General features: G+C 37.5%; 1 protein-coding gene and 1 long non-coding RNA gene across 2 annotated transcripts in view; both read left to right on the top strand.

Moving 5' to 3' along the window:
• Positions 1 to 27,225, top strand: part of RORB (RAR related orphan receptor B) — a 191,388-nt gene that overhangs the window by 52,744 nt on the left and 111,419 nt on the right. The window lies entirely within an intron of this gene.
• Positions 1,417 to 8,813, top strand: LOC108517693 (uncharacterized). Its single transcript, XR_001882188.1, has 3 exons — positions 1,417 to 1,496; positions 7,026 to 7,144; positions 8,509 to 8,813. It is a non-coding gene; the product is annotated as an uncharacterized LOC108517693 (long non-coding RNA).

The raw sequence follows: 27,225 nt of genomic DNA, 5'->3' as shown, positions 1-27,225 counted from the left end.
GTGTATTTCTAATTCCCTTTCTTCTGGCCGCACTGAGCAATTGCATCAATTTAGAAACATGAATTCAAACTGTTCTTATCAATATTTTCTTAAGTATTGTAAAATGTTTTATGTTGTCCCACTGTTAATTAATTTGATATTTTTAAAGTGGAATGTGTTTTTAATCTCTGGCATTTTTTCACTTAAAGAAGATAAAACCAATCTATGTATGAAAATATAGATTGTTTAGTCACTTGCAAATACCGATCTAGATGACTTCAGAGAGCAGAACTCACTCTTTTGGGAAAGACACACTTTTTCAGCCCTAAATGACTATAATAAGTGGTTCTTAACTTTGGCCACCGATCAGGATAACCTGAACTCTATCTCCAGAAATTCTCATTTAGCAGACCAGGGTGGGGCTTGGGTAACAGTAAGCTTTGAAAGCTCTACAAGTGGTCTTATTGCCTAGCTAGGGTTGAGAAATACTTTTCCATTAGTTTCCAATGTTAGAGAAGTAGTTTTTATTTCTAGCTCTGTGCAAGTTTCTCTTAATTGGCCAGTACCAACTTTGGTCCCTTCCACCTTTCAATTACCACTTGACAGTACATTTGACAGAAAAGGATGTCACTTAAAACCATTTGCTCTTTTCTTATACAGCTACTCTGGAAGAAAGCAATTGTCAGGTTGATCCTGTATACTGGTAATTGTAAATAGCAAACTCTAAAGGGCAGCCCAAAGAATAAATATCTGCCAGGCATTATCTCTTCTATGAGCATTTCTAGCTGCATTGTCCAATATGGCACCACTAGCTGTTGGGCAGTTGAAATGTGGCCAGTCCAAATGGACATGTTCTATAAGTGTAAAATGTACCATTGATCCTGAAGACTACCAAAAAACTTTAACTATGTTATTAATAATTTTTATATTGCTTGCATGTAAAATAATATTTTAGATATATTGGATTAACCAAAATACATTTTAAAATTTTATCTATTTCTTTTTACTTTTTTAAATGCAGCTACTAAAAAGTTTTAAATTACGTGTAACATTTGCATTCTATTCCATGGAACAGTGCCGATCTAGAGATAATGTATGCGCACTGACACAAATTAAATTTATTGTTTTCGTATTATGGTATTCCTCATTTATCTGAGGGGGATATATTCCAAGAACATCAGTGGATTCCTGAAACTTTGGATAGTAGTGAACCCTATATACAGTACGATTTTTCCTTATTGTAATTCAAAACTTTTACACTTTTCGCTTAAAGAAAGCGCTTTATGGCTTCTTTTGGCATATGTAAATCGCCAGCAAGTGCACTGGGGCCATTTTTAAATAAAAGAAGGGTGACTTGAACACAAGCACTATGATATCACAATAGTTGATATGATCACCAGGTCATATCATACTAAGTCACCATATCATACTAAGTGACTAAGGGGCAGAGAGCATCAACAGCATGGATACAGTGGACAAAGAGGTGATTCATGTCCCAGACGAGACAGAGCGGGATGGTGAGAGATTTCAACACACTACTTAAACCTTATGAATTGTTCATTTATGGAATTTTTTATTTAATATTTTTGGACCAAGGTTGACCACCAGTAACTGAAACCACAGAAGGTACAGATTGGGGCAGACTACTATACTGGAAATTAATTCAGGAATCCCAACTTACACAACATAATTAGAGACTTAACAGTAGGTAGTTTCATTTAGCTTAATCTTAGGTTTTTTCACAGTGTACATGGAAATCTCTCAGAGTAAATTGGAATGCAAAAGTTCATCCTGGGAAAAAAATTATGGTGATCACCATTCGTTTGATTTTCAAAAGTTTATTATGAAGTACTTTTCACCCTTTTTTGTTGACTGGATCATACCAAAATACGGTATCCAATGCGGGGACCAAATTTTTAGAGGATATACACTAGATGGAGCATGTTCAGGGAAGAGCAGCCAGTATAGTAAGAGAGCTAAAGTATCACTACACAAGAGGCCATTGAAAGAACAAGGGATGGTCAGTGGAGAAGGAAAGATTCAAGGAGGCAATGCTGAGTAGCTTGCAAATGCTTGGGGGGCAAGTGGAAGAAAGGTTACAGTTGTTCTATAGGCCTCAAGGAGTGAAGCTGCAACTAAAGGGTGGCGGTAGCACTGGGAGAAATTTGGGGTCAGAAAAGGGAGAATTTCTTATCAGAGCTTTCACTGTAAGAAATGGGCTGATTTTAAGGTAATGAGAATCTCCTCAGCAGAAGTGATCCAGTGTTATTGGGTAATCGTTTGGCAAGGATATGTTTTGTGGGGAGGATTTTCAGAATTTTACCTTATCATCTATAACATAATGATTAAGAGCACAATCTCTGAAAACAGACAACCTAAGTTTGAATCTTGGCCATGTATTTCCTGGCTTTCTGACTTTGAGCAAGTCAAGTAACTTCTCTCCGCTTCCATTTCCTCCTTTGTAAAATGTGGAATATGATAATGGGACTACATCCTTAAGTATGTTATGAGAGTTAAATATTAATATGTTAATAAATAGAGAACTTTAAAAATGCCTAGCATGTAATATGCACAATATAAGTGTTTAGCTATTAATAGTTCAATGTAGGGTCATGTTTCTATACTGAGCAAAAGGGCTTCTTCCATATCATGTTTGTAATATCACTTATTCATTCACTCATTCATTCCATAAACTAATATATTGAGCACATATCCTGCACGGTGCACCCTTCTAGGCTCTCAGTATAAGGTGGTCAATGCAGAGAAGATTTCTGCCCTCACAGAGGGACAGGCAATAAAGATATAAAGACATAAAATAATAATAATGGTAAGTGCTATGCTGTTAAAACAGGGCAATGTAATGGAGAAAGATTGGCAGTCATGGAAGAACTGTCTGAAGATCCGAATCAAAGGGCAGACCTAAGCAAGAGAGCATTTCAGACAGGTGTTTTTGGTGGAAAGACCATGAGGAGGAAATAAACTTGGAGTGTTCAAGGATCAGAAAGAAGGCCACCGTGGAGTTTAGGAAGCCAAGGGAAGCTGACTTAGGGCGGATGAGTTTGGAGAGGGAAGGAGCCTTGATATAGAGTTTGGATTTTATTCTGAGAGCAGGGAGAAGCTGTTGGAGGATTTTACACAGAGGGGTATGGAGCAGAAGTGGAAGCAGGAAGACCAATTTTGGGTAGTCCTGGTGAGAGCAGATGGGTTTTAACAATTATTTTTCTTCCTGAATCTGGAGCCACCAGATGAGACTTACGTAGTTTGCCTCTTTTTTCATTTACATTTTGGTTCTGTTTCAGGAACCAAACATTTCATCTACTTACATATTTGAAAATTCAGAATCATAAATAAATATTAAGAATTCCGGGTAAGAATGCTCTTTTTATCCATAAGAATTTTGAGACCCGGAGTAGTAAAATTACTTCTCAAAGGCTATATTTTATCAGTAACAGAACTATAACCAGAATTGGCATCACATACCTTACCAGGTTACCACTTATGTATCAGGCACTGAGGGTAGTATTCAACAGTGAGGTGAAGTTTATGTCAAAAATGTGATTTTTAAACGCAAGGAGTAAATGGATTCAAAGAGAAAGCACAAGTTCTATAAGCATGAACTTAAATGAATCACCAAACCTATCTTTACAGGCCAATTTGTACAGCCACTAATTGATAGACCATTTACTTGTTTGAAAAAATTACTTTGCACTTTCAATTATTTTACACCCTCTGTTTTAAGTATCAAGCAAATGACTTCAAAGAAAATTGGGATCTTATGATTTCCTGCTAAAACCAGAGTAGGCTGAGCTATGGGGCCAGTCTTTAGTTTTTTTGACCCAGACGTAAACAATATGCAACCATCTAGAGCTGACATGAAATGATCTGTAGCACTTTAGAACTTGAAGATCTCTTGGAAATCATGTAATTCAACAGTTCTCAATGAGTAACTCCCTGACCCACAGTGTCAGCATCACCGGGGAAATTGTTAATTTCCAATTAACAGTTGGAGATCGTGAATTCTCGGGCCCCACCTGCTGAATCAGACCTTAGAGATGGAGTCCAACAATTGGTGCTTTAACAAGCCCTTTTGTTAAGAGATCTCAATCCACACTTAAGTATGACAACCACTGATTTACTCCAAACTCTTGATTGCACAGGTGAGACAACTGAGAACCAGAAAAGTAAAGTAATTTGCTTGGGGTGATCCAGCTTAGCATCAAAATCAGGACCAGAACCTGGGCCTCCTGACTCCTAGTGCCATGTATTTGCATTTTGAACTGGACTTCCTTCCTTTCTCTGCCATTGCAACCTGAGAAGCCCAGGTTGGGTCCAATCATCATTGCTTTTTGTCTGTGCCCTCCTATCCTACATCAGGGAAAGTTATGCTTCACCGAAGCACCTGGGCTTTTCATTTCTTTTTGGACAGTTGCAGGAGTTTGTTATTTAAAAGCTGCATAAATAACAAGCAGACACAGCCAGCCCTGTTTAGCCACAGCTAAACCTTAGAAGGGAGTGTAGAACAACCCAAAGTCCAGCCTCTTCCAGATGTAATTTGAATAACTTAAAAAAAAAACAAAAACAGAATAGAAGGCCACTATCTATCTTCACAAGCATTTATCTGATCATAGCTTCAATACAAGCTCTCTGTTTGTTTGTTTATTGAGGACTGAATTAATACAAAGGTCTCAGTAAAAGTGGAAAGATAGTTGAAATACTAGCCTGAAAATTCAGATGACCAATGAATATTTGGTAGCACCAGGCCACAGCAGTGTGCCCCCTGCTTTCTCTGCTAGTAAGATGGCATTAAGAATTCAGTCCCCACTAAAAAGATATCTTGTCATCCTAGAACGTTGCCCAGCATCTCCTTTCTATAGTTGTGAATATAGCCAAATACGATACAGTTACCCCAATGGTTGGGTGGTGTTTCTCTCAATCGGAATGTGTCTGTGTACAGAAGAGGAGAGAAAAAAAAAAAAAAAAAGACCTAGAGAGAAACGTGGGCACAGAAGCAAAATCAACACTGGGAATTGGCTATCTGAGGAAATCAGTCATTAAAACTAGGCACATGCTAATTGCATGGCCTGGCCCCCATTTTTCTCCCTCACAGCCCCCTCTCAATTCAGTTTATTCTCCTAAGCACTGAGGCTACAGCCTGGCTGGCCTCTTATGTAAGTCTGAAATCAGATCTGGCATGCGGTTTGTTTTAGCCTGTCACAGACGCAGGGCACTGTGTTGCCCTCGACAAGGCTGTTCAGCATAGCATATGACTGTAAATCTTCTTTTTCATGCACCACAGTGGGGACCTTTGTCCTAGCAGTGATTTAGCAGCTTTTATTAGCCTGAGAAGCAGCCAGTAATCAGGAGACATTTAAAGTGGGAGCTTGCTCTTTTCGATGGAGAAGAATCCAGAAACCAACGGCTCTTTGAAAATTACTTTTGATGGGAGAGAAATAAAACCTTAATACATATAAGTATATGGTACGTTTCCATTTTAAATTTATTACTGCTCAAACAAATCTATACATAATTCAGCAAAGACTTGAAGTCACATATTTTTAAACTCTGCATTCGTCAAGTCATGAAGTTCAAGGGTTTATTTAACTTTGAGTTTTCAGAAGTATGCATTTTGAAAGAATGTGGGTCTTGGATGGCAGCTCCCTGTACGTGATTCAGATCCTGGAGTGTCCACTGCTTTTAAATTCACTGTAATTCCAATTAGAGCTTGGGCTCAGGGGTTGGCAGCAGCTGCAAATAAGAACTAATAATGTTTCATTCCACTGCTTATGTATTCTGCAAATGTGTTCTTGACATGGTAGTTTGCATATGATGTCAGCGTGGGAAAATAAGAAGGTATTAGCATCTGTAAGCCCAGCAGAAATTTCTCAGAGAAGTCACTTTTCAAGTTCATACAGCTGATTTCACAATTTAGGCAGTGTTCACATTTTTAAAATATATTTTGGTGATTTTTTAAAATTAATTGGGTCATAAAATATCAATGGTTCCTTATTTGCATGTATTTGCAAAGTTTAAATTCGCTTTTTCTGAGATCGAGTTTTCTGTTGCAAATTGTTGTTGTTGTTACTTTCTGCCTTTGTAATTTTGATGCTGATATAACATAATTATTGTTAGAAATTTAAACATTTATGTATAGCCACCAATGTGAAGGCTAGTGGTTGAAATAACTTCTGTAAGTCCCTGGAACTATTTGTGGGAAGACAGAGCATTATATGAATCCAGTTCGTTTATATACTTATTATTATACTTATTACTGAGATATGTTATTGTAGAAACACAAGGGCCTCTGCTGTAGGTCGTAGGACCCTCTGGGATGGTGAAAGAGTGTCATATGACACTAAAAGAGTAAAATGAGCCTTTCAAAAGGAACTCTTGCTTTTAAAATGTGGCATAAATGATCTTATCTCTACAGCAAGGAGTTTGATCCTGATTCACAAAGAACTGGAGTTATGCAGCCAAAGAAAAGTGGAGCCCTGTCCATTTATCTGAGGATTTGGGGACCATCCACAGCGACCAGGCAGATTGTTCAGGAAACAAAGCCCACCCTTCCCTGCATTATCTGATGGCATAGATGGTCTTATATTTCCCAGATAATTGCACCACACACTGTTTTACTTTGCTGGGTCATAGCAATTGGCTGATCTGCCATAAGATAAATGGCAACAACAACAAAAAAATTCACCAGGAAAGTCATTCCTTTAAAAGTATTTACCTATATGCTGTAGTGGGTGCTTTGTGTGCTGGGGAGCAGGCAGCCAGGATGGGGGCGGTAGGAAATGAGTAATGATCTGATAATGGAGCTGAATGGGGCCATAGAAATATTTTCACACCATCCTGCTATTGCTACAATAGCTGAAACCCAGAAATTTTGTGGCTTTCTTCACAGTCAAATGATGTGTTAATGTCAATAGATTCTGGTTGTCTTGACTCATTTCTTGATAATTTTTTTTTTTTACTCTGACTATACTATCCTGTAGTAGATATGTCCTTGCCTATTTAGTGTTCATTTCCCCCTTTTTTCTACCCACTAGTACCTCCTCTCCCAGCTGTTCTTCCAGGAGCAAACTCCCCGTGTAGCTCAGAAGATGCAGGTGAAGTTGATCCTCTTCTCATCCCCATTATCAGATTGAATCAGTCTAAATGAATCAAGGTAACCTCTTCTCCTTTGCCTGGGATTGCTCTGGGAAACAGGCTCAAGCCAGTCATCACATGGCATTCTCTAACATCATTGTTGGCTCAAATAAATAGATGAGAAAACTACTATTCTATACTTGAGACAGAGCTACTCCTGCCCCTCCACAGACATGAATGAGGAAGCAGGTAACCCCTGTTGCTGCTGGCAAACATCTGGAACCATGCAGAAAGCCAGCTTGAGGAACAAGCCTTACACACAGAGGAGAATAGTGCCAAGAGAACAATCTGAACCTTAATTGCACCTTGAGCTTTTCCTGTCTCTGGATATTTTAAGGGAGTTAATACATTTTTTAATTGTTTCAGCCAATTTGAGTCAGGAGTTCTGTGACCTGTGGTTGAAACATCCAACCCCATGCACACTAATGTATTCAGGTATGCAAATATACCAATACTTATGATTTGGACTAAGGAAATGATTTTGCTTTTACAGAAGATCCCACTATCATTGTTAACATGATTTTCCACAACTTTGGCCTTAATTATGTAATGGCTGAGGATTCTTTATAATATCCCTCACAACTCAAGTAACCAGAACAAACTTATTAGGGCTTCAGCACAAAATTGCAACAAGCGGAAACATAGAGACTAAAATTCTGTCTTGTTCCTTTTTCTGGTTTTGCTTTTGACTTCCTAACAAGGAGGGAACATCATGTTTGATTTCTTTCTGGTTGCTCTTATGAGGCACATTTATTGGTTCATGGTGTATTTTTCTATAAGTTTTAAGTTTATACAACTTAAGATATGATAATCAATTACTGTGTAAAATTTAGAAAATATTTAAACAAGAAAATAAAAATGACCTGTCATAGTCTTATCCTCCAGAGCAAACAATTATTAGCAGATACTTATATATGCTTCATTGTGTATACATTTTCATTAATATTTACTTTATGTAAATATTGCTATTTTTAAAACTACTGTATTTTTCCCACACTGTGAACATCTTGATTAATGTTATATTCCATTTGAATTCTCACAACCCTCAGAGCTACCCTTCCTTTTGCGGCTGTTCCTCAAATAGCTACATCCAGCCTACGGATTGAAAGGATATTCAGTTGAGCTCGAGCAGGACGGGTGACTGTCAGAGCTGGGGACTGTTATTATTCATCATTCAGAATCTGTTGTCCTTGTGTGGGCACTTCTTTGAGATAGGCCTATTACTTCTGCCAGTTTTCCCTCTTTCACTACCTTTTAAACTTAGTTCGCCTTCTCATTTTAAGCCTATATTAAACAGATACATATGTTGACTTTAGAACTCAAATGAATGGAAGATTCACTTGTTATCATAAACTGCATCCATTCATTCGCCTGTTCATCCAGGTCGTATTTATTGAACACCCTTGTATGGAGCGAGTGGATTACAGTACCTGACCTTCAGAATTTCCAGTGTATTTGGAGAGACAGAACTTTAAAAATATCACAGTAATGCAACGTAAGAAGAATAAGGACAAAGTGCTGAGAAGAGATAGAGGGAGAAACAATGAGAATCTTCAAGCCCTACCTGTCTTCAGGAACTTTGCAATCTATATGATGTCATTTTACATAAGCCTTAAGACTGGTTATTTGCCAGTTATCCTGGGACTTTTAGCTGTATAAAGGATCTGAGTACTTGAGTGCTGTATTAAATATCCCTCTTGAAGAGAGTCTATTAAAATCAGACACATGTAAGTGGTCATTGCTAGCAACAATTATGAAAAGAAAATTCTAGGGAGAGTGTAACTGACCCATTTAGTTAAAACTTCAGTCTCTTGGATAGGAGCATGGTTGTCCACTTTAAAATGTTGTATTTGGTAGCCATATTTTCCAAACTCTGTGCATATGATTTGATAACCACCATGGGCCCGGGGCAGGGGACAAAATATATAAAACTACTACTGTTTTGAAAAATCCAAGGCACCAGATCTCTGTAAACAATATTTCCCAGTATTTCCTTGTATATTTGTGTCTTTTTAACAAATCATTTTATTTACCATATATACCAGAATACCAGGCTTCTAAAACCCTGGAAGAGGTAGAATGAGTCATTATACATTGCCTCCCAAGCTCCAAGGTACAGAAATTAATGGAAGGCAGACACATTAGACCTAGCTGCTCCTGCCAGAATCTGAAAATGAGACTGGTATTGCGTGGATTTACTGGATGACAACTCCCTCGACCCAGACCCATGAAACCCATTTCATATAACCTTAGCTACCATGATTCTTTGCATGTTTTTAAATCGTGGTGAGTTGTTTTTCTTTTTAATATAGCTACGGTTTCACCTTTGACTTTGCACATTATTGACAGAGCTAAAAACCTGATGAAATTTAACAACAAATCCAGATATTTCAGACTGGATTTTTATACACAAAGACAGGACCTTTGGACTTTAAAGATCACTCAGGCTAGACAGGATAATAATAGTAATATTCCGGTTTTCTATGACATTTTCCTACCAAAGAGATGAATGCACCTTGATAGCAATATTGAAATATTCATAACCTTCTCATGCAGTAGATGTAATACTGTTATCCTCCCTTGTTTATGAAAAAAACAAGGCCTGCTTTTTTTAAAGGCATTGTTCAAGGTCATATAGAAAGTATTTGAGTTAGGACTCTCAGGATCTTTCAAGCAAGGACAGTAAGGAAACATCTAAGAATTCCACATAAATGTCATATGACCACATTGCAAATCATTTGCAAAATGTCATTTGAATGTATTAATATTGAATAGTCATACGGAATGAATCCTGCTTGAAATTCACGTCTCAAAAAACTAAAGCAAAGGTATTCAGAAAATGCCAAGAGAATTGGAGCATTTGTTTCCTCTACAATTTACCCATTTCTATTCACTATTCTTCAGTGACATGTGAGAACCTCAAGGTTGTCATACAATATGTCGTTTAGGAGTAAGGATCCATCTCTAGAAGCATCCTTTGGGTGTTTACCTTACAGCTTAGTCTACAAAGTTCAAATTGCAAGTCACGACTTGAAGTGCAAAATGTTTTTAGTTTGTTGTGTGCTTGTCAGTGTGACTTAATGAAAGTACTCAGAATTCGAAGTAGGGCGGAGGGCTCAATGTGCCACATCCCTTAAATTCTCTAGCAATGTAAGAACGTCATCCACACGAAGTGTGTTAAAGAGCACTGTGTCTCCATCTGTGAACAATCACGTCCAACTCTAAACCAGGTTATTGAACTGAAAACATCAGGGAACATGGCATGAGTAGGGTTGCTTTTTCATAGATCTAAGAAAATACATATATTCTCAGAAGTTTTTAGATTTGGTAGAAACATTTGATATCTTTCCAAAGAGAGACCAAAAGTGGTTGAGTTAAATTTTAAGGCAGACTCCAAAGATCTTAGTCATTCTTTTGAAATTTTCTAATAAATTTGTCTAATAATAATTTATATAATAATAAATTTATATAATAAACCTAAACATATTTCAGTATAGATAAATGGTATGTGATTATCACAGTTTATTTGTAATTTCATAATTACTTGCCCTCACTAAAAATCAAAAGTAAAACACATAAATGGTTCTTTCATACAACAACATGGGTTTCTGTTTCTGTTGCACGGTCCAGTTAGAGCCATGGGAATGTACACTGTTTGCCTTCGTTCTATCTGAAAACACATTGGTTATCAGGATTAAACCTTGAAATCCAGCATGAGACTGTAGTCTTTGCTTTCATTCTATAGTGTGGGTAAGAAGCAGTTATTCCTCCCAGCTCCTGAGTCAAATGAAAGATGATGTTGCTGCCAATAGATTCAACTTCCCTTCCATTCTTCTGTAAGAGAGTAAGCCATACTCTTCTACATACTCCCAGAGAATTGAATGAGAAGAAGAAATATTAGAATCAAATTGTAGGAGTAGAAATCTCCAACTTCCTGAGAGGCCTTCATTGAGTCTCTCCCTGACATGGGAGGAATGGACTATTTCAGCTCATTAAATAGTCATCGCTGCATTCTATGTTTCTCTCATTCTTGTTCTAAATGTCAATCAAAAAGAGGAGTTAAATATCAGGAGAAATAGTTAATAAAGAAATACATTCCCCTGAAAGGTACTAAAGTAAATATCTTATTTTTTTAATAAATAACGTAAGACTATACAATCATGTTTTGACATCTGTCTCTAAGTACCAACTACATGAAATAAACAATAGAAATAAAACAAATCTTTTATTTCTAGCATAAAATAACATTTTAGGATTTAATGTGCCATGTTCATCCACAAAATTGGAAACATTCAAACTAGAATTGTGATAGTTTTATTAGGAAGGATGAGTCCTTAGTCATATTTTATTTTTTATTTTGAAATATCATAATTTTAGACTTACAGGAAGGTGCAAAAATAGTACAGAGAGTTCACACACAGCCTTTACCCAACTTTCCCTAATGTTAACAATTTATATAACCAGAATACTGTGATCAAAACCGGGAAATTAACATTGGTACAATAATACTAATTAAATCACAAACATTTTCAAATTTCACCAGTTTTTGCTCTAATGTCATTTTTCTCTTCCAGGATCCAATCCAGAATTCCATGTGCATTTAGCTGATGATGTGTTTCTCTGATCTATGAGAATCTCTCGGTCTTTCTTGTCTCTCATGACCTTAGCACTTTTGATGAGTGCTGGCCAGGTATTATGTAGAATGTCACTCCACTCAATGTGGGTTCGTCTGATATTTTCATGAGTAGATTGCTTCTATGCATTTTTAGCCAGAATATCATAAAACATTGTATGCCTTTCAGTGTGCTGTATCAGAGGATGGTGCATGTTGTCAGTATGTCACATTGCTGATGGTGTTTACTTAGACCATTTTCTTAAGGTGGGGTCTTGCAAATCACTAGTAATCTTGACTCTGTTACCCTTGAACCCTTGAAAACTTCTATACCCAAATGCGCTATATATTTCAGTCTACTGTCTTATTGTACACACAATTATATGTCAGGTGTGACTCCATATCTTTCCTATAAGGATATGCTCAAATATTATTCTTGGTATCTCAAAGTTAGATCCAATGAAGTAGGAATTCAAGTAAAATACTTTATAATGTACTGTGATTCCTGTAATCTTCTCTGTGTGTATGTATGAATAAATGTTGTATCTGTAATATATAATATTACTGCAATGCGTTTTATACCAAGGATATCAAGAAATGTATACATTTTCATTTGTTTGGGAATCCCATCTGAGACCAGAGGTGGAGCTCTGAATGCTTTGGGAGGCACTCCAATCACTGTCTTGCTAGTTTGCCTCTTCTTAGACCGGATGTACTAGGAAGCTGTCTTTTTTTTTCTCCCTACTCTTTCACCATGACCCAGTGTTGGCTCATGTATCTCTGAAGCAATAAAGGAGTTGAATGGTGGGATCATCATTTCTTAACAAACATCAGTCAAGATGGACATTGGAATCCATGTCAGTGAGGAACTTAGTAAGAATGAGACAGCACACAACTAGGATTTTGAAAACTCTTTTAAATGTTTTTTATTTTGAAATGCTGTCAAACTTACAGAAAAGTTGCAAGAATAGCAAAAATACTTCCATATTCACCTCACCAAGATTTCCCAATTATTAACACTTTATCACTGTTGCTTTCTCATTCTTGCTCCCTTTCTCCCTCTCCCCATCTAAAATCATTTTAAGGCGGGTGAAGACATGTTCTTTTACTTCGCTAAATACTTCAGTGTGCATTTCTTAAAATAAAAACATTATCTCATATAATTACAGTATACTAATCAAAAGCAAGGAATTAACAATGATATGTTGCCACTACCTAATGAACAGACCTTGTTTATGTTTCACCTACTTTCCCAATAATGTTGTTTTAGCAAAACTAAAATCTTAAGTGGAGTCCAATCCAGGATCACGCATGCCTTCAGTTGTCATGTCTCTTCAGCTTTTTTTTTTTTTTTTTTTGAGATAGAGTCTCACTCTGTCACCAGGCTGGAGTGCAGTGGCACAATCTCGGCTCACTGCAACCTCCAACTCCCAGGTTCAAGCGATTCTTCTGCCTCAGCCTCCCGAGTAGCTGGGACTACAGGTGCCCGCTACCACGCCTGACTAATTTTTGTATTTTTAGTAGAGACGGGGTTTCACCATATTGACCAGGCTAGTCTTGAACTCCTGACCTTGTGATCCACCTGCCTCAGCCTCCCAAAGTGCTGGGATTACAGGCATGAGCCACCACACCCAGACCTCAGTATCATTTAATCAGAACTATTTCCTCAGTTCGTTTTCTTCTTTTATGATATTAACATTTTAAAGTGTAAAGACCAGTTATTTCATTGGTGTTTCCTCCATATGGATTTGTCCAATGTTCCTCTGTGATTAGATTGAAGTTGTGCATTTTTGACAGTGATGTGTCTTGAAGAGACTTGTAATGAAGGGACTATCTACACAGTATGGGCAGGGCTAAGCGATGCTGAGGCACACAGAACTAACAACGGGGGAAGTGGCTACAACTCTAGGGGAGCCTGTTTCCAGGTAGAACCTTGGAGTGGGTGGGTTAGAGACTGAGGAAAGCAAATCTGAGAGGGATGCAGACACTGCCAGAGCTGTGCCAAAGACAGGAGTGGAAATAGATGCCTTCCAACGGTGACTATAACGCGAAGCCAGAAAGCAGGAAAGACCAGTGATGTCTTTCGGAAGTGCCAGCCTTCTGAGGCCCAAAACAAGACAAACAATGGCAAGAGAATGCAGCTGCAGGCAAATGGAGAATAGCCACTGCAAAATTTAATGTGCCTGTTTCTTTTTCTCTTCTTTGACACGTATCATCAAGCTGTCATGTGCAACGTCCTACACAATAAAATATATAAAGAATTCTAATCTATTAATTAGAAAACCTGGTCTTAGTTGCTGGTATCAGCTGCTTTGGGCCATGTTACCTTAGAGGAGACACTTAGCCCCTCTGAGTCTCCGTAAAGATGGTATTCTAACATCTGTCCATCTCCCCCATGATGTAGCTGCAAAGATCATTATCATTGCTATATAATAGGCATAGAACTAGAAGGTTAATCACAATTCATTAACTTACGGAAAAAGCAAATGAAGCATAAGGATTTGTGTATATGCCTCATGTTCAAAGTAATAATGCCTATGCCTATGCCTCTGTATTCGAATTGTTTTCCAAGAAAACCATTTTCTAGTGTAGTTTTCCTTTCTTGCATCTACTTCCTTGTGAGTTAGGTAACTGCAAATTACTGTAACTTGCAAGCCCACCATTTTCTCCCATTTGGGTAGATTGCTGAAAAGAATTGTACTTTTTTGGCTGCTGTATCTCTTGGTTGCTCTGTTTTCCTTCCCCCTTTGCACTTCTGCAGTCATTACTTTGTATAGCCAATTATGGTTCTTTGAGTAGTCAGTAAATATGCAGCTGGTGAAAGGTAGGTAGAGTTAATGTAAACATGGTTTTATTTAAGTCTCATTTTAAAAAATATAGCATTCACTAGGATTCAAAAAAACTTAGAAATGAAAAGAAGATTTTAAAAAAGAAATAGACTAGGAGAAAGCACTGACAGGTTGAGATTTAATGGGATCTCAGTTTCTCAGTTCTAGTTTCTTTTTTTTTGAAAGGTGTAAAGAGGCCAGAAGCTTAGGCTTGGGTTGGTGGCATTGAGAAAGTGTGGCTTTCTGATTGGCAGCAAACATTCAGAACATCTTTCTGCTTACAAGTTCTCAGCATGGGTTGAGTAAATATTGGTTCACTGGCATTTTTGAGCAGTGGCGACTATCACAAAGAAGATCTCTTTACTGTAATGGGCACTTGTCAGACACAGAAAAAGAAAACAAGCATCTCTTTAAATTTCCTATTGTGTTGTTACATCTCTGTCAGTGGTGTTCCTATTATGTGTTACTTGAATCTGGTATTCAGTAACTAATGACTTGAATACCAGATATCAGGATAACTCTGAGCTAAAAACACTCACTCTTTGCAAAGACACACTCTTTGCAATATACTCACTCAGCAGAAAGGACCCTGTGCAAAAATCCATTTATTCACAAATTTATACAAATAAAATTTCTATTTGAGAATTGCTAGGCAGAACCAACAGGTGGATTTCTGACTGTTTCTTCTTTGGTTGAACATCTAGTGACTTTGAGCAGAAGAACAATGAATCTTTGAGACGCAGTAACATCAAAATCAGTATGTTGAGTAACGTCACATATATGATGTGTTTCGTCACTGTTCACTGCCAGCTCTCATTTTTGCTGGCAAATATCAGCATCAAACTTTTTTCATAAGAGTTCTATACCTTAGAGATCAAAGTGGTTTGTTTATTTTAGTTTGATAGGCAGACGCATGAGCCCCAGTAGTTAAATTTTCAATTGTGAAGTTAAGATGAAAATTATTTATCTTTACATTTATTCAAAAGTGAAAGGTAAAACGTGTCTTAATATCTTAGACCATGCCTTTCCCTAAAAGCATCTTCTTTTCATATGTTTTAATTTAAACTTTTCTGCCTGTGTGTTGGCAAAATAAATCTTTTTCAGGTTATATGTGATTGTCCTATGGATACGCTGTTGAGTGAGATCTCCTAGTTTCATCGTCTGTACTTAGACTTAGGTCAGAGTCCCCTTCATGTCTCTTACATGAATATCAGAATTGCCTAATTCAAATAAAACTTCCCTGATTAATGACAAGTGCTCTTTGAAGAAGATGTTCTGATGATCTCCAATCCTAAAATTCCTCGTTCAAAGGGTTGTGTAAAAATGCTTCATACATTCCAATGTTGCTCTCAGGCACTGACAAAGTATTAATGTAGGTGAAAAAGACCATAGTCATCAATGTATGTGCTACCTATTGAGGGCAATGGTAAATCTGCTTCCTTCCTCTGCTGTCCTTCACCAACCCCTGTCACCTCAAACGATGAAAGGAAGAGTGAGGAAATGATAAAATCCAAGACCTGGGAAATTCATTAGCCCAAATACGCTCTCCATTAATGCCTTTCATCAAAAGCTTTTACAGCAATTCATTTTTTTCTGGCTCTATGAAATCTAAACTTTTTGAGTTAGAATCTCAAAATCATTCTGCTTCATAGAGTTGTTGGGAAGATACTAGATAATGCATGTACATTTCTTCTCATGTTTTGAGAACACATTATTTATGTTACTTTCTATTATTTTGTTAGTTGTATTCATTGTATTATTCTGTCTCTACTACTATCAACAGTTTTGTGTTTCCACAGTGGTTCTTTATATCTTCTTCTCCAAATCTTCATCTTTTATAAAATAAGCCCTTCTGGCTGGGCACAGTGGCTCACACCTGTAATCCCAAGACTTTGGGAGGCCAAGGCGGGTAGATCACCTGTGGTCAGGGGTTCGAGACTAGCCTGGCCAACATGGTGAAACGCCGTCTCTACTGAAAACACAACAATTAGCTTGGCATGGTGGCCTGTAGTCTCAGGTACTCGCAAGACTGAGGCAAGAGAATCGCTTGAATCCAGGAAATGGAGATTGCAGTGAGCCGAGATGGTGCCACTGTACTCCAACCTGGAGACACAGTGAGATTCCGTCTCAAAAAAACAAAGAAATAAAATAAAGAAGCGGGGTAAGATGTAAGGCTGATAGCCCCAAATAAATCAGAGATGTCATAAGTTTATCAGTTATTCAGCCATATTGACATTGTCATTTGTTTATGTGAGTGTTCTTTCTATGTAGGAACCTAAAATAACCCAGAAGTTTCTGTGGGTCTTGGTTTTCCAAAAGCTGTTGCTTGCCTACCTCATTTGGGGCAACAAATGCCCCCCTTCCAACCCTTTCTTTTTCTCTGAGACAGAGGCTCGATCTGTCGCCCAGGTTGGAGTACAATGGCGTGATCTCGGCTCACTACAACCTCCGTCTCCTGGGTTCGAGGGATTGCCATGTCTCAACCTCCTGAGTACCTGGAAATACACGCACACACCACCACACCCAGCTAAGGTTTTGTATTTTTAGTAGAGATGAGGTTTCACCATGTTGCCCAGGCTGGTCTTGAACTCCTGTTCTCAAGTGATCCACCCGCCTCGGCCTCACAAAGTGCTGGAATTATGGGTGTGAGCCACCGCACCTGGCCGGAATGCCCTCTACTTAAGAGGACACTCTCTAGTCCTAAGAAAGCTGGATGGATTCCAAAGGAAGGAAATAGAGATTGACACAAGACAACATTGAATTGGACCTTCACATTTTCTTCTTGGTTACTGAGCTCACATAACCAAGATCAGGAAAGGGGTAGGAATTCAGAGTAGGTAATGGCAAGGACAGAGAAGCTGATTTCTTCACAGCTCTCAGGAACAGGAACATGATAAATGTGGGGGGAAATGATGGTCTCCACAGAAACCATGGTTTTAATAGATCCTGTGGTTTAATAGAAACCAGAGTTTTAACAGGATCTGTTAAGATGAATTGAATTCAGCACCACAGTCTCCCCTCATTCTGAGACTTCGTTCCCAGTCCTAAGGAAAATGGTACCACTTACAACAGATAAAGACTCGGCAGCCCCATTTTCAAAACTCTGAAGTGTTCCTCTCTCTGAGTCAATGGTTCCTTTTATTCGAAGATATTGCATGTATGTGTGTTTTCTTTGGAATGGAAGTGCCATGAAAGAAAACACATTTTGACGAATTCCAGAGCAAGCATCAAGAACTGCCAGGTGACTTGTCATAGAGCTTTTAAGCCTATTGTCATTTTATTTTTACAACCCAGGGTTTTAGCAACTCAAGAGGCTTATATGTGGTGTTCATCAACCACAAATCTGTAATTTAAACGGACAAATTATCCTGGTTAATAAGCTAACATATCATCCCCAATTCTTCCTGCTGTCAATATTCCAAACAGAGCTCAATATTCCAAATTTTTATAACACCTTTCACATGTTAAGTGTATGCAGTTTTGACACACAAAACAAAATAAAATAAAATTCAGTACTGGACAACACTCCCAAAAGCTGCTTGATTCAGGTGAAAAGTGTTTTGCTTCCATATTGGCCTAGAGCATCTATTTATGTATTTTTTTTTTTTTTTTTTTTGAAAAAAAAAACTCAACAAAATTATCGTGATATGTTTTAGGTCATTTTATAAGGGATAAAGAGAGGTCACCTATAATCATGAAAATTAGCACAGTAAATATGACTATGAGAGGAGCAATCAATTCTTTTCTTAAGAAAATTAAACTGGAGCCGGGCACGGTGGCTCACGCCTGTAATCCCAGCACTTTGAGAGGCTGAGGTGGGTGGATAATTAGGTCAGGAGTTCAAGACCAACCTGGCCAAGATGGTGAAACTCCGTCTCTACTAAAAATACAAAAATTATCTGAGTGTGGTGGTGGGCGCCTATAATCCCAGCTACTTGGGAGACTGAGCCAGGGAATTGCTTGAGCCCGGGAGGCAGAGGTTGCAGTGAGCCAAGGTCGTGCCACTGCACTCCAGCCTGGGCGACAGAGAAAGACTCTGTCTCAGAAAAAAAAAAAAAAGAAAATTAACTGGAAGTTTGTCTTTAAAAATGTTACAATGGTTTGTACTAGCATTATCACTTACAGTGAAATGAACATTTAAAATCTAAACCTAAAATCATAAGTATAAATGTATATTAAAATATTTGCAGTTTCCTCAAGATATTTATAGTGTTGCAGTTCCAAAGTTATGAAAATCTTTCATCTTTTATCAAATATGGACAATCATACACTCGAAAAAGCCCTTATTAGAAGAACTCTTCTAAGAAAACATAATGTGTTTAGCTAGACACATTACTGTGAATGTACCAATGTTAAGGGTTTTGTTAGCTGAGCAGGTTGTTGCTAGGATAAATATAAACCATTGATATGTTATTGTGTAAATAACCATCTATGAATCCACTTCAGTCACCAGACACAAGTGGAAAAAATTCTTAATAGATCATTATAAAATGGAATAATTATTATTGTTATGCAAGTCCAAATTGGGAGGTCATTAATTAATACAACGGTATATCTGTCATTATTTCAAGCTTTATTTTATAAAGCTTGTGTTTATTTTCTTAGTTTTATGAATACATGAGATGCTTTTTTAACTTTGTTATTAAAAGACGGTACTCAAAGACATTAGGAATGTATATGTATATTAAAGTATATAGTGTAAGTATATAAGTATAAAGTGTATAGTGTAGCTATAGGCAGGTTTATTTATAAATGTCAATGGTATTTTTTTGTGAAAGTTCATTATGATGACAGTTTTAAAAGTAAGGTCAATTCGAGAGTGTTTATTACATACCAAAAAAAGTAAAAAATATTTACCTTGTATTTTTTGATGTCTGGGGATAAGATAAATTTGTAAATTGGACATGTTGCATTGAAATAGCAAATGTAAAAACCAATCACAAATCCTAGCCTTAAAGGTAAAATGTGTGCTGTTTTTATAAGCCCCTGCTCATCACTGAAACCAGGTGACTTTAAAAATAATCCACAAAATTAAAAAATTTGAAGTTTGGTTTATGATTTTAAAATACCTCAGGAAAATAATAAAAAGAAAATTACATACTCCATTTTTCACAATCTATCTATCTGACAACTCTAATACAAATATACATTTCTCTTTCTTTGATTGTATATAAATAAGGCCAAATATCTAGCTTATTAAATTGAAGATTCACCTGCATGTTTTCTCCACCAAATATTTGGAAAATCTTGAAATTTTTATTCTGTTTTTTTTAGATCTCATTAAAGTTTTTGATTAAGATCTTTTTTATTTTCTCCTCCCCTCCTATGTTACTTTAAAAATAACAGTATATCCATTTTAACAATATGAAACTTCAGTTGATATTTTTTAGAGCTAGTAAAACTGTCAATCTTATAACACTAAAATTCTTCCTTCTTCAGAAATCTTCTTTGGAATGACATAGAGAATAATCCACACAATAAATTTAATTCCTTAGAAGTTTGTTGTTTTTAATAGAAGGGCGTTTTCCATAAGCATTCTTCAAATAGCTTTCTTCCATACCTTCTCACTTTTTAATATTTGTATCATTACATGTATCAATTTATTTGTAAATTAATTGAATTCTGCATACAGGCATATATGTGCTGAATGTGTAAATGAATATGTATTTGTCATCTTTAATGTATTTGAATTTGGCTGATGCATCCATAAAAAAAGCCTCCAGCATATTTGCATAATTAAGCATAATATTATGATAAACCATTTCAAAGGAAAAAGTTGGTCTTACAATCACAGTATGTTTTTTTTTAACCTTGCAAACTCAGAATACATTTGTGGGAAGAATTGGAGATAGAAAAGATTGTCTTTACCTTCATGAAAAGAGGTCAAATATTACTTTAATTAATATTGTGTTATGCCAAAAAGAATAATTATAGAACACATAAATATTATGTGGTACAATTTCAGGGGGGCAAGAGTATTCTATTCTTTCTAGCTTTCACATAAGAAAAGAATTCTAGAAGAATTCTTGATTAGGACTCAATTGTACTACAGCTTATGAATTTGTGTGTGCACACGTGTGTGTGTGTGTGTATGAATGTGTCTCACCACAGAGCCTGAAAAATAGTGTTCAATACATGCCCTTTGATTAACTCTTATTATACTTCTGAGTTATATCATCAGAACATATGTGAAGGTGACTAAGCAAATGGATCTTTTAAAAGGATATTACTTTTACATTTTATTATTAATATTTTAAAAGTAAACCTCAAAATTGTAAATTCTGGGAATCGCACTAGTGATGTAAATTAATAATAAATAATATAAGTAATATTAAATGCTTGTTAGTTTTATAGATGAAAAAGTCATGAACAAAATAGAAAATAATTTAACCTATGGAGAAATGTGTGCATTAGTTTCGTCCCAGGGCTGTCGGTACTGCAGTTATTGGTGACATCGTGTGGTTGATGTTGGTATCGACAGCAAAGTCAGAGCGTTTCCTTAAAAATGGTTAAATTACTATAAGCAGAATTAAAGTCTTAAAATGCATATTGTCTCGATTAAATTTGAAACAAAGAATTTCACCTAAACCATGACTAAATCATTCATCCCTCAAATTCTAGACTTCGAAAAATGGAAGTTAGAGTTTAGAAGGCCTTCCCCAGGTAGAGAAAGTTCCCCAGAGGTCTCTGCACTATGCAATATCATGTTATGCAGAAACCAGGTAAGAGCCTCAGGAGGGCGGAGGGAGGTGCATTAATTAATATTAAATGCTTGTTAGTTTTATAGATAGAAAAGTCATAAACAAAATAGAAAATAATTTAACCTATGGAGAAATGTGTGCATTAAAGTTTCGTGGTATGCACGAAATATTGTGGTATGCAGACACATGAATATTGATGCATTACAGTACTACACAGCAGAGAGTACTCTGGAGCAGTATTTTTCACGACAGCACTTGCTACTTTCCTTTAAAAAAAAAACAGATAGGTCGGGCGCGGTGGCTTAAGCCTGTAATCCCAGCACTTTGGGAGGCCGAGACGGGCGGATCACGAGGTCAGGAGTTCGAGACCATCCTGGCTAACACGGTGAAACCCCGTCTCTACTAAAAAATACAAAAAACTAGCCGGGCGAGGTGGCTGGCGCCTGTAGTCCCAGCTACTCGGGAGGCTGAGGCAGGAGAATGGCGTAAACCCGGGAGGCGGAGCTTGCCGTGAGCTGAGATCCGGCCACTGTGCTCCAGCCTGGGCGACAGAGCGAGACTCCCTCTCAAACAAAAAAAAAACAAAACAAAACAAGACAACAAAAAACAGATTAGTTTTTAGTTACTAGAGTTGGGGAACAGTTATTCCTCTCCAAAAAAAAAAAGAAGAGGAATAGAATCTGCTATTTCACTATCTCACATTTTACCTTGAAAAAGGTTATAATTGTTAAAAGAATTTTAAAAACTAAATTTGTATCCTGTTTTTACTTCAATTACCTCTGATACTTTAACCAAATAATACCACTGCCGGAAAGCACCTAATATTACTCAACATTATTTTTTCATAATAGTAAAAGGTGAACTAATTTCTTTTAAATTTTAGGTTAATTTTTTAAATGAGAATTCTGGTTTTTAATATGGTAACTTTGACCTCCACAATGTCATGCTCCTATAGTTTGATAAAATGAGAGGTTGCAGATGTTAAATATAGCCCTGTTCTCGTAGAGGAAAGGCAAGGCTGCAAGGCAGGATTTCCAGCACAGGTTGTAGTAAACGCTTTCTGAGCCATCTTCCTCACACAAAGAAGCGGTGATAATTCCTTCCATGGACATTCCCAGTCGGTGCGCATCTCTGCACCTCCCTCCACCCTCCTGAGGCTCTTACCTGGTTTCTGCATAACATGATATTGCATAGTGCAGAGACCTCTGGGGAACTTTCTTTCTCTACCTGGGGAAGGCCTTCTAAACTCTAACATAGCACCACCTGAGATACTAATTTGCGACTCTTGCTAGGGTTTAGTGAAAGCTAATTCCCTAGAATAACTATTATTGTACCATGCGATACTACATGAAAAGTTCCATCATTCTGTCTCTTTTTAAAATTCAGACTGCTAAATTCAACAGGATAGGGAAGCACAGATATCATTTATTAATATAGACACTTTTCACTGGTTTTAAAGGAAGATGGTTGTGATAGGTACCGATGGGAAAAAAAATATTATGGTCAGTTATGTCTCAAGACCAGTCACAGGAAATATAATCCTTATTTGACTATGAACATGTCCCAAAGAAAGCACAGGTGTGAAGTCTTTTTCCTGAGCTTAGATGACTGAGGAAATCTGGGGTTACATGGAGTATACTGCATGCAGGCTGTTTTTGGAGAGAGCCAAGATCTGCTTCTCGTCAAGAAAGATGCCCCACCTTGATAGCTGGTTATTGAACTGGTAGCATTGACAATTGATGAGGTGATGGTATCACCCTTGAAGTGCAGGTCACAGGAGGGAAAAAGGGTGCTCTTGAGGGTAACAAGATACAAAACCAGCAGAATCACTCTGCCATGGCCCAGAGCTTAATTAAAACCGGTAAGGAAAACCCCTTGGAATTTTCTTTCTACACTCGATTCAGCTGCAATCCCTGTTTTCCTCAATAGGTTTCACTTAATTACTTTATATGTTTCCTCATCCAGGTGTAACATGACAATATAAGTTAAAACAATTCCCAGTACCACCTTGTGAAAGATACTCCCAATTTTCCCTTCACATGTGGCACAAAGGGTAAGAATGTGAGGAAACTGCTTATCAAACAACTGTTTCAAAATTAGCAAATTGTACCTGAATTTGAGAGGGTAATTTTTCACCCTTCAGAATCTTTTAATTGTAGATCACAAAAATCTTATCTTCTTTGTATTAAACTATTTTGGTAATTTAGTCAGGTGCCCATTTTCCCAACCTATCAAGTATGTAACTTGAGGTAAAAGTAACAAAAGTTTTACACGTACTTCAATTACTGAAGACTAGAGAGTTTTTCAATGTTTTTTTTCTACGTCTTAACTCCATGGACCTCACTTTTTTGAACAAAGTACGTGGTGCCATTTTGGACATTTAATTAACTGGTACATGTTGTAAAGAATTCAAGCATGATCTATAACTGTTTTGAGGGGGTTGCACATCAGATATCAATGAAGGGCCAATCAGCCACTTGTGCATGTCATTTGTACAAGTGTGTTTTCGCATTCAATTTTGGCTCCACTCTAAGTGACAGCGTCAGTGCTTGAATTTTTTCCATGGAAGGCCAGGAAGCACTGCATTCCCTGAGCTTGATGTGACAACCTTCAACCAAAGGCCGAGCTTTTGTTATTTAAAAAAAAAAAAAACTGGGCCTAATGATTGCGGCAAACAGCGTTGGGATTTTATTGATGCGCTCTATGTGACTGTGACAGTGTTGACATGAAATCAAATTCAATTAGCAGGGGCTTGCTAATGACTTACACTGCTTCAAAAACTCACAAGGACAAAGCACTTGGCCAGAAATCTCCCGGTTACTGTCTGGTTTCCAACTCCTTTTGGTTGCTTTTCAGAGCAATAACCAACTGCCAGATTGTCTCCATAGATGAATGTTAAAGAACTTCACTAATGAAACTCTTGACAACATCTGTGTGTGATGAGAGGGAAAGGGTAGGGAAGGCAGAGGGAATTTCTGTCCTCAGGTGCTCTTGAAGCCGTTTCTGAAACCACTGTGGAGCACATCGAAAGAAACAGCAACTGTGTCTCTGGAGGATAACTTGGCTGGACAGGGTATCAAAGCTGCAAGGGGAAATAAGGTCTGTGGTCAGGATAGGGTTTCAGTAAGGCTAGAGGCACCCTCTCGGAATGCGTGGGAGGCCAGGCCATTATCTGAGCAGTATTTTAAAGGAACAGAGGCGCCATTATGATGCCTGCATCAATCCAGCAAGATGAAGACGATGTCCATTCTAGATTTCCACAGCTTTTATTGACGGCCTCTTCATTGTGTCTTTCCCAATCATCTGGCAGTCTCATTATCATACCCACTCCTTCCCCTGAAAAGGAGCAGGAACAGCTTTGATTCACACATACGACTCCCACTACCCGATTAGCAAACAGACCCAGCCCTCAGTCGGTTGCAGGGGTCCTCCGTAAATACAATATCAAATGAAAGAAAGTGTGATCTTAATTAACAGCAAGTTGATGAGGGGAAATAAGCCAGTGTTCTGCTGTGTAGTTATAGCACTTTGATACTTCAAGATGGTTTACTTCAATGTTTGTCCTCAAATTATCTTCTCCATTTTACCTCATAGATATTTTCCCTTCATATTCTTTCTTTATTAATTTAAATATGCTGCTAACAACAATTGCATAAATAGTAGTGTTAAAGAGCTCTAAGAAATAAATAAGTAAAGCATGGAATCTGGTAGAAACATGGCTGTTTGTGTGTCCTTAGGCCTTCACCACCAGCCACATTATAGTGCAACCAGATTATTGTAAAACAACAAAACCTTGCAGTCAGAATTGGGCACAAACTCCAACCTTTTGGGATCTCCCGTAACTCATAGGTAAATTTACCATGTAAACCTGCAACTTGAAAACATCATTAAAAAGCCATAAACTAGCCATATGATTGAGAATCCAAGTCACTAGTGATATGATTTTCACAAGCAAGAAGAGATCTTAAAATTCTAGTGACTTCTGAAATTATAAAGAGGAAAAGACAGAAAGCAATGCCTCAGGAAGGAGTTTTAACACAAATGAGAGCCCCTTCCTATCATCACTCCCAATCACACTGCTCAGTGCTGAGTTAAGCTTCTATGAGACTGAAACTTAGCACTGATGGGGGCCAAAAGAGTACTGCGTAGGAGGAATATGGAAGTAAATAACTATAAGAAATTGAAATTACTTAAAGTGTGTCCTAAACCCTAGAAAAATGGCTTGTGCCATGTCGACAATGAGTATGGACACCTTGAATACCTGGACTGATACAACAAAGGTAGACCGTGCCTCTCTCAATAACAACAACCACAAGACTATAATTTTATGCCCAGACGTGTAACAAATCACATTGTTTACCCTTTAAAATTACCCTGGTAATTTTAAATTACCAGGTATTACTCTTCTCATTTTACAAACAAGGAAACGAGTCTCAGCCTCCGTGATGGCTCCAGAATTGCTCAGGAAAATGTCCATTCGTTGGCGACAGTCCCAGGACAGAGGGAAGATGGAAGACCTGGAGGGCTTTGCATTTGCTTCACAGTTACCTTCTTTTCACCCAAGTCGATTGTTCATTTGACACGGCTTAACAGGCTTAACACTGCCATTCTCTCCACCTGAGCGCTTGAGCAACTTTTCTGAAGCCCCCGGAGCAGTACAGGAAGTGGTAGAGCCAGAATGATTTGTATTCACCTGCCCGACAGGAAAGCCTGTGTTTTTATGGATTGCCTGCAAAATTTTCTAACTTTCATTTACTATTATTATCTTCCAGGACAAATGTATATGCCTGGACACTCACCAAGGAATAGGCTCATTATTTCAAAAGCCTCAATTGTTAAAAAGTCTGACTACTAGAGCTCACAAGGCAGTTGACACAGAAAAATGTTGTGCAGTTTGCTGTATAAGTTATAGATCTGCCTCCAAAAATCTTGCATAGATTAAAAGTCAAAAGAGGGAGGGATAAAAAGCAGTCTCCTTATAGAGTGGTACAGGGAATATTAGACTCCACAGAGTAGGAAGGACAAATCAGACACAATGTTATGAAGATCAAATGAGATAATGAATGTAAAAGCACTTTGTAAATGAAAAAGCGCTGTGAAATGTGAGCTGGTGTTATTATTAATAGTATCACGCAGGATTTCTTTGCCTCCTTCTTAATAAAATAATGGTCTTCTTCAAGGTCTCTCGAAGCCAAACCAAAGGAGTGTGTTTCCAGAGAAATGAAATGTAAAGGTAATTGTGGGTGTTCAATAAATATTAAACAGCCTCGCTATTTGTGGGAAGCTTCAAGTACATCATTAAGTTGCAGGTGATAGTAAAGGAAACCAGCATGATCTTTAATTATAAAATACTTGTTAGGTTTGATTCCAGTAAAATGCAATTACCTTGAGACTTCTGGTAATATCTCACAAGAGGCTATGTTCTCAAGATGAAAGCTTTTGTGGATGCATGTTAGACTCCATTGTTTGGGACCATGTACACCCATCCTGGCTCCTGTCTGTAACAGCTAATCACTATTAACTTGACGAGCCTTGCAGGAATTCCCAGTTGTATGCCAGCCATTCTGTGGCCTGCCTTGAAGTATGGAAACATCACAGAAGTGGGGATAAGGGCAACAGTGGCAGACCACAGCATTAGCTAGGCTTAGGGAGAAAGAGACTTGAAGGGAATTCAAGATTTCATAGGGGACAAAAGAGGGCTCAGTAGGAGGGAGAAAATGGAATTGTCCTTGTACATGTCACGATGATTATAATGCAAACAATTTTTTTAAGACTAGCGGGGAAACCTCTGGATTTCATTTTGGAAAATTATCCATCAATCTTTATAGCTTCATTTTAAAATGAAATTTTTAATCAGTGTATATTTTTTGAACCTGCCCGGGAAAGCAATTGGTGGGCTTAGAAAATGTTATTTTGAAAGCCTTTTTTAGTTTCATGCTGGTAAGGTTCCAAAAGCCTT

The sequence above is a fragment of the Rhinopithecus bieti genome, unplaced genomic scaffold, assembly GCF_001698545.2.
Source record: "Rhinopithecus bieti isolate Rb0 unplaced genomic scaffold, ASM169854v2 scaffold_41145, whole genome shotgun sequence".
Lineage (NCBI taxonomy): Eukaryota > Metazoa > Chordata > Mammalia > Primates > Cercopithecidae > Rhinopithecus > Rhinopithecus bieti.
The sequence above is the reverse complement of the archived record's forward strand: the minus strand, read 5'-3'. Positions and strand labels throughout refer to the sequence as shown.